This window comes from Castor canadensis, unplaced genomic scaffold, assembly GCF_047511655.1.
Source record: "Castor canadensis unplaced genomic scaffold, mCasCan1.hap1v2 HAP1_SCAFFOLD_120, whole genome shotgun sequence".
Classification (NCBI taxonomy): Eukaryota; Metazoa; Chordata; class Mammalia; order Rodentia; family Castoridae; genus Castor; species Castor canadensis.
In genome coordinates, this window is record NW_027395347.1 from 55,354 (window position 1) to 64,318 (window position 8,965).

The window sequence follows — 8,965 nt, forward strand, 5'->3', positions numbered from 1 at the left end:
TAAAGATTTAAGAACTGCTTGCTCTCTCTTATGAAGCTGTTTTTAAAATGTGATATTTTTTTCTTTAAAGGGTTAATCACAAACTTGCACATTAAGGAATGCTGATATGTAAGTAAACAGTGGGAAAGGTTTAGGGTAGTGTGGGGGAGGGCTGCTGAGTACTTCCAGAAAGGGGTACAGATAATTCTTCATTGTGCTCAGGTGTGAGGTGTGACTGGTTGTGGTTATTTGTGTTCTGATGCTGTTAAAGTTAGAAAGGGAATGTGTGCGTATTACAGAAAGTGATGGAGGGAGAGTTACAGGAGGGAGAGAGGGAGACACATATGCTCTTTTATTTTTTGAGAGTATTCAACTGCAGAAAGTTCAGTAAAACCCTACAAGATCAGCTTTTCCAGAATGTTCCCATTCCACTTCTCTTTTGTCTTGGGACACAAATGTTACATGAATTTGTTCTATATGAATTTTAGCGCAAGAGTGAGCGAAAACTTCTGAAAGAGACTATGGGTTATTAGCATGCATTGGACCATCCTGTGCCTTCTTGTAAAACTAAAATGTTTTAATGATAGGAGTACCACTTTTTCTCTCCAAAAACCCATTCCGTAGATTTAGACTTGAAAGTCTGAGGACAGATCCTAGAGGACAGGGAATTTTATTTTATTTTTTAACATCACAAAACCAGTCCCGTAGTCCAAGAAAGCACACAAGTGCATATACATGCACACACACTCTTTCTGACTTCCATTTAATTTTATTTAGTTAGTCCTGCTCTTTTTGGGAAAAATACTCTAATTGTTCAAACAATTTTCTTCTTTGGTTCCTATAGCTTGCCTATGACTAGACTAATAAAAATACCACTTTAGATTTTTTTTTTCAATTTTCTCAAATTCTTTTCAATTTTCCTAACACTTCGAATAGAGAAAATATTTGCTCATAAAGGTAACAGTTAAATGAAAGGACTTGATTAAAATATTTCTATTAATTATGCACTATTGATGACCAAATCCTTGATCTTTCTTTCCCTGTTTTAATTAGGCCACTCCTAATTAACTTGGGATTCTCTGTGTTTTAGTAGTAAGTACTCTCAGTCCTGGGCAAACCAGGATGGTTAATCAGCTTATCACTAGTCCACTGCCAGCGCTGTCTAACTTTCTCTTCCCTCTTTCATATCAAAATTTCTCCACTGAGTACTCTATACTCTCTTTTTTCTCATCTTGACCTCTTAGTTCATTCCTGAACGTACTGTAACTGGCTTCTGTCTCTATCACTCCACACACATGAGGTTTGCAGGAGTTGTCAATGACCTTCAACATTTCCCTCAGGAGACTGGCCAGTACTCTGCTGGTGGATTTGGGACTGCTGGTCCAGCCACTTAGCTGAAGCTCTTCATTCCCATCTTCTACAGCAACACAGATTCCTGGTTTCTGACTGTTCCTTTAACCACTTATACATGGGTTATCTCCCTTTACTTATTTTCTAAAAGATGATTTCCCTAAAAATTCTACACTTGATCCTCTTCTTCTCTTATTACTCTACAAATCTTTTCCTGGCTGATTTCACACACTTCCATGTTGTTAACCACTCCCTATAGGATGATGACTTTCAAATCTGTACTTGTTACCCAAACTTTTCTTGTGAGCCAACAACCTATGAAACAGCTCTTATAGTGCCTTATATGCAATTCAATAAAGCTAAAATTTTTATTATAAACTGTAATGATCTCCACTATTATGCTCCTCCTCTTTGCTATTGGTATTATCATTAATGGTTCACCTCTGCCAAAAATCCTAATGTCATCTTTGACCTTACATTCTCTTTCACCTCCACTGAATTACTAAATCATTTTAGTTTTAACTCCTAAATAATGTTTAAATTGTCTTTATTCCTCCAACCTTACTCACATTTCCTAGTTTCAGAGCTTGCCATGTTTAGTCTAAATTATAGCCATCACCCCACTGTACTCTTGCCTTCAAACTCTTTCCTGCCTACTTATAGTGTCTGTTACATGGTGCCATTGTACTCACCATGTAACAGTGTTTCCCACAGCAGTTTTTATATAGGATCACGTAGATACTTTTACCTTACCATGTTGCAAGCCATCTTTCTGTTTATCTCCGTCACAAAAGAGTAAATTCATTATGAAGGGAGCTGTACTTTATCTTTGTTTCCCTTGTGCCTGCCTCTGTGCCCAGCATATGGCATGAACATCAAGAACTGAGCATATGATGCAAGCATCATATGTATTTCTATGTTTGTATTCTTTCCTGTCCTCTTTTCTAAAGGGAGGAGACCATGGTTTATCATTTTATATACATGTTATAAATACAGCTCCTTTATTAATTAATTTCTATTGAGTTAAAATCTTGTCAGGAATGTGGAACTCTTTTTTCTTGTTAGTCTTCACACTCTCCATAGTAAGTAATGCTAAGTGGTCCTTCTGATATTTTTAGCTTATTTAACTAGTGTAGTGAAAATTGCTATTATTTGCCAGATACTTAGTGACTAGAAAAATGACGCAGTATTTAAGATGATTTTTTAAATATCTAATTTAGTTCTAGATGCTCACCAAAAGGTCAAAGCTGTAGGGAATAAAAGTTGTATATCAAAAGCCCCTCACTTTTATGAGAAATCAACATGAAGTATAACAGAGATAGATTCCTATAGCATTTTGAATAGGAAACTCAGATAAATGTAGATAACTTTAATTTTGACTTTCATTAATATTAAACAACTAGTTGTTTATATAATATAACCAATTCATAATAATACCAAGCTGTCTTTAAATGATTGCTTCCTGGTTAAGGGAAGCAATTTTACACTAAGAAATATAATACAATTTAAATGCAGCACAATGGGCTTCATGAATGTACCAGAAGTGTTCACTGAAATCAAGTTAAACCCTTACATTGTGTGTGAATAAATATGCTTATACAGTCACAGCTCTCCCTGTTTTGCAGAGTTTCAAATATATGATAAGAGAAAATGAGATGCATATTAGATTTTCAAAAACATCTAACTTGATATGAGATCTGTAATTCCTGAAAATTTGTGAGAGCACTTATTTTCAGTAAAACAAATTCGCTTGATTTCATATTTAAATGGATTTTCTTAGGTTAGCAACAGTTTTCTACAGTAGGTAGTTTCTAAGAAGGAACTAAACAAAATGATTTATACTTTGTTGCTATAAATACACACAGGAAACCATTTCAAGATCTTGCCATACTCTTAATATAAGCTTCAGTTTTCTTTATTCAGAGGGAAATATATTATCTACTAGGATGAGAGATGTGGTAGCCAATTATCCCAGCTTGTCCTAGAGATTCCCAATAAAACAGAAGTTACATGTTCTAGGAAACACCTTTGTCCCAGTATAAAACAGGAAGGTGTTAACCCTGCTGAAAGATGAACTAAACTTTGAAACCTTGAGATAATAGAGTCTTACCTTAACGTCATTGGTGTTCATTTGCGTTCCTTCCTTTCCCACAAATATATCATCAATGTCCACAAGGTGTACCTGTCCAAGGACAATGTCAGCCTCTTTCCTGACAAGAAGGAGATAGCATCAATGAAGATCAGCTTGTGCAGCCAAAAGTTCAAGTTGCTTCCAAAAAGAACTCGCTGAATTCCATCATGGAGCCCTAGGTCGTGTATGATAGTGGCATAAAAAGCACCTTTAGATATGGGAGGAGAAAGGTTTTCTGGGGTCTTTACTTTGGCAAATATCACTGGTTGGTAGGCTGAGTGATTAATCTGGAAAACTGTCCAGTCAGTTCCAGGTAAAGAACCTTTTTCAAGCTTGGAAGATTTGGTCACACGAAGCAATGGAGAATGAGGATTAATACAGCAATCTTTTACTGCAAGGTTTCCATATATGGAAAAAGAGAAACCTTTTATCTGAAAGTTCTGTAGCTTCTTCCAATGACACCCACACCATATTCGACACAGTATTTATCTAAAAGGCTTCGATTCCAGGAGTCCATATTTATATACTTTAAAATATTCTCATAAATAATGAGAATATATTTGCCTTTAGTTTTGTCTGTAAGTGCCGGAAGATCTCCTTTTCCAGGAGCAATTTCAATGTAATATTGGAATCTACTTGACTCTAGAATCATAATGATGTCTTGGCCAAGCGGTGAGTACTGGCTCTCCACAAACACTAAGACTATGGGATCTGTCCTTGAGGCATCAGAAAGCCTTGCTGACTTCATGTCCATCAGCCTATATGGCAAGTGTTGGAGGTCACCACAATCCACTTCTGAAGTCATTTCAGAGAGTTCACTTTCCTGTTTGTAGCCACTGTACAGGTAGTAAGCAGAAATAACAATGCTCACCATACAAAAAGTGGCAAGCAGAATAACTGTCCTTTGAAAGTGTCTGTGAAGCTTCATGATAAAACTCATGTTGTATATCCTTTCCTTGACTATTTTTGAGAGAAGCACCATAAATGTAAAACAAACGATGGTGTTTCAGCTATTTTTTCAGCCTCAGGCAATAGTTTATGTCACCATTGCAGCACATCTGTATTGCATGATCAGGACTCACAGGAAATAGAGTGTGAAAAATAGAAAAAAATAGAATAGAATATGAAATATTCAGTGCCTAGCACTAGAATGTGCAAGCTTTTTTTTTTAAATCTTATTGACCCTGATAAGTGGCAGACTAGTGGACAGATGAACTGGCTTGAAGGAAATTAGAAAACCTCTTTCAGATGTGGTTGAGGACATGAGAGGGATGAGATGAGGAAAGTGACTCCACTGAACAGAAAAAAATAATTGAGCTAATCAGGAATTTTCTTTTGCTCTTTGAGCTCTGCATCAAACTTGGTAGATAATATCACAGACCTCTGACACCACAGAGAGTTTGCCTGAGCCATATACTGCTGTTTTCTGTCATCAAGATATGCATCATGTAATGTATGATCAAACATGTGTGTTCACTTACATGTACTGAAAGTTTATAAAAGTTTGGGTATGTTTCACTAAGTTCCACAATTAAAATGATAGTCCTTTTCTTTTCTAGAAAGTTGTTAACACAAGGAATTTTGTTACTCAATATACATTTCAAATTCATTAGAGAAACAACCTATAATAGTTACTTTCATTAGAAAAAACCCTTTTAAATGCACATATGGTTCCACAACCCAACTGATCATTTTAGAGTGAATATTTACCTAGTTAAGTTTTTCAAAATTCGGAGCAGTCATGTGGTGAGATGAATATGAGGAATAAAACACTCCCCAGTCTCCTTTGGCTCTGTTGTATTATGGATGCATTCAGGCATCGTGCATTGCAGAATGTTTACTGACAGATTCACTTTCTGTACATTCTATTTCTACTATTGAACAAAGAGCTCAGTAATCATATGAAAACATCCTATAAAGCATTTTAAAAGCATAATGAAAATAGTTGTGAAGTCACAAGAAATGCCTTGTTTTGTAATAATTCCAAATTCCTTTCAAGTCTTAGTAACTATTGGAAATTTAGTAACTTTGAAAAATAGTAAGAAAGAAGCACAGGCATTTGTTTCTTAGAACAAAAGTTTAGTAGAGTCTTACGTCCCTGGCACTGTGCAAAGAAATATCACAGATCATAAAAAAATTAAGAAATGTCTTGCCATTGTTCATAGGACAAGCTAAGTAGCTGGCAAGATAAAAAGTGGCAGGAAGCACTGTATTTGGTGTTTACCATAAGTTTAGGGTTTGTTGCACCTCTGCTTCTTAATTGTAGCATTTTAGACTCATACCTTCCAAATAAAATGTTGGAATAAATTACCACTATTAACGAATGCTAGATTTAAAATTCTGTACTATTCACTTATGAAGTAAGCAGTGATTAATACTTTGAATAATATATGTTTATCTTTGTGAAGAATATATTCTGTAATATAACTACAGGATATTTGTGATATTTATTTTGTAAATTATATGTTATAGTTTATTCATTCACATCTTTAGGGCATCTATGTTGTTCATTCAAATATTTATGGGGTAGCTATTTTTCTGTTTAAAATATACATGTTAAGCATGGTGAATTTCTTTAAAAGGTCTTGAATTTTAAAGCATAGACAATGACAAGGGTGATCATTTATGGCTATAAATTAAGGACACGTGACTGTAATGAGATGAACAAAGAAAAAGACTGTAACAAGTGGGGAATCTGTAAAATGTTCTGGGAGGATAGGACTGGGGAGTTCCCTAAAGGATGATGGGAATTCAAACACACATGTGAGATTTAGACAAGGTTATAGAGATAGCAGTGAGTACAACATTGGGCAAGGGACATGAATGAAAACTGAAAGAAATGGTGAAGAATATTAAACAACAATTTGACTAGGAACTGCTTACAGAGATGACAGGGAGATTTGATGGCACAGAACTTTATGACTGTGAAAGCTAATAGGGAAACATTAAACTTTCTGATTTACCGGAAAGTATGGTAAAGAGTTAGAATTAATGAATAACCTGGAAGATAACATAGAGCTGTCTCAGAAAGCTGAGTCTTGCAAGCCAATGTTGTGCATTTCTCACAATGTAATGCTGAAATGTTAATGATCACAGAAAAGGGAGGACAGAGGGAAGGGATAAGTCTGAGGAACGTTTCGGTTGACATGCCATGTGAGGTGCACACACAGCATCGCTCTGCCAGGGAAAATGCCATCAAGTGATCTGACGTGCTCTATAATCAATGGAATATAAAGAAGAACATTCTGCTATTAAAGCATGCTAGTTACAGGTTTAGTTAAGCCAACAAAAAACTAAACAGACAACTTAGAGTTGTTAACTGTAGTTATTTTCTTTTGGTGAGTAATTGTGTTTTAAAGTTGTATACATGATTATGAACATAATCTTCTGCAAGATAATGGCAGGAAACAAAATATCACATCTTTCCATGTATGTGTTTTGATTTTAGCTGTGAATTTTTTTGACTGGATATAAAATATAGCGACACACTTTGCATTTCTGTTGGCAGTATTTCAGTTTGTTCCAATTGTCAGAAGTGATGAACTGAGAGGTCAGGAGTATTTGCTCTCACTATTTAGAGCAGATATTAGAATCCATCAAATTTACCTTTTCTGTTAGCAGGTATAAATGCCAAAGGATATTTCTTTTATATTAGACGCCTCAAGTTTTATTCTAATACCAAAGGTAATTCCACTGAATGTCTTTGAGGTTAGGGTTTGCCCTAACATCGTATTTAAATGGATACATTAAGATTCTCTTGTTCTCTGCAAACCTAGACAGGATCTTGCCAAATAGCCCAAGCTGACCTCAATCTCAAGATTCTCCTGCCTCAGCCTTCCCATTGCTGGGATTACAGGCTTGAACGACCACAACCAACTTCTCTGCAGACCTTTTTAATACACAACACACTTGGCCATGGCCAATTTAAATCTGTGGTGTGGACTCTTAGAATTTTCTGTTAATACCACAACCTTATCTATAAATAGCTTCTTCCCATTCTCTGCTATGTTTCACTTCTTTTCCTTGGGGGCATAGCACTATAGCAGAAGACAGAGGCAAAGGTACAGACCTCTGAGCCCTTATTGAGTGGGTTTATCAGTAGGACACATGGGTGTGGAAAATTAAGCTTATCCACAAATTCCCCTGTAAAAATTCCTTTAATTTTTCAAACTTGGAAAGAACCAGTGGGTACACATGATCATTGTGAAAAGTGCCTCTCTTTGGCACTTATTACTGTAATTATAATTAAAATTTTTCTTAAAATCATCTTTCCTGTTAGCCTGAAAGCTAAGAAGGTAGAGTGGATGGCCCTTTTGTCTATCATTGCACCCCTAGTGCCAGGCATGGAGTAAGCAATCAATGACTATTGGAATTTATTGAATGCATTGGCACATTTATGCTTATAGGTTAATTTGAAAATTCTACTTTATTCTAATGCTGTAAAGTTACCTTTTCAGGTTACACATGACTATTAATACGGTTGTAGTTACTCAAAAATTTACTGGATTTAGTGTCTATTTTATTGATTACTAAGTAAATAAAATCACAGCAGCCCAACATGTGATGAATCTAATATTTGTGATAGATACAAATCTTTACTCACAAAAATTACCTACCAGTTAATCATTCTGCAATCAGCCATCAGGTATTTATTGAACAGCTACTTTGGGAGTAGTACCACTGTACTCAGTGCTGACGGTACCAGAGAGGTCACATTAGGAATGATTCCTTCTAAGCCAGGCTTAGAAAGACAAAAGTCACATGTTTTCTCTTATGTGTGTAAGACAGATCCAAATACAAATATTATCATATATACTTAAACACACACACACACATATCTCCATATAACATGTTTCCAAAAATGGGACGATTAGAGGAGAATAAGGCAGGTGGGAAAGAAGAAAAGAATGATAGACAGTGGATAATATTGAACTACAGCTATGTAGGAACAGGCACAATGAAATGCTCTGAAAACTGTTGGACAATGCAAGGTAGGGGGAAAAGGGTAAGGAAGAGAAAAGAGGGGGTTAGACTGATTAAAATATAATATATTTATGGGTAGAATACCAAGGCAAAACATCACTAACAATGAACAGACAAGGACAGAAATGTAAAACAGGTCATGTTAAGGGGAGGGTAATTGTAGGAGGGGGAGGGTAAAGGAGGATGAATATGGTTGAGATACTTCCTATACATGTGTGAATATGGAACATTGAAACCTGTCGAAGTCATTTCAAGAAGGGGAGTTGGGGAAGAGGAAGAATAATGGGGGGTAGGGGATGAACCAAACCAGGTTACAATATAAGTATGTATGGAAATGTCACAACGAAACCCCCTGTATAATTATCATATACTAATAAAAACATTTTTAAAGAGAAATGATTCTTCCTCTATAAAGATGACTCTCTCAAGGGGAATGAAACTGTGAAACAACAGCTAACAATTTGTTGCATACAATAAGTTATGATTCATGTGGTAAAACTTTATGATATAGAAGAAAGAGAG

At 35.6% G+C, this 8,965-nt stretch overlaps 1 pseudogene; it reads right to left on the bottom strand.

Annotated features, from left to right (window-relative positions):
* Positions 1-4,469, bottom strand: part of LOC141420318 (bifunctional heparan sulfate N-deacetylase/N-sulfotransferase 3-like) — a 49,202-nt pseudogene extending 44,733 nt beyond the window's left edge.
* Positions 4,470-8,965: the final 4,496 nt, after the last annotated feature.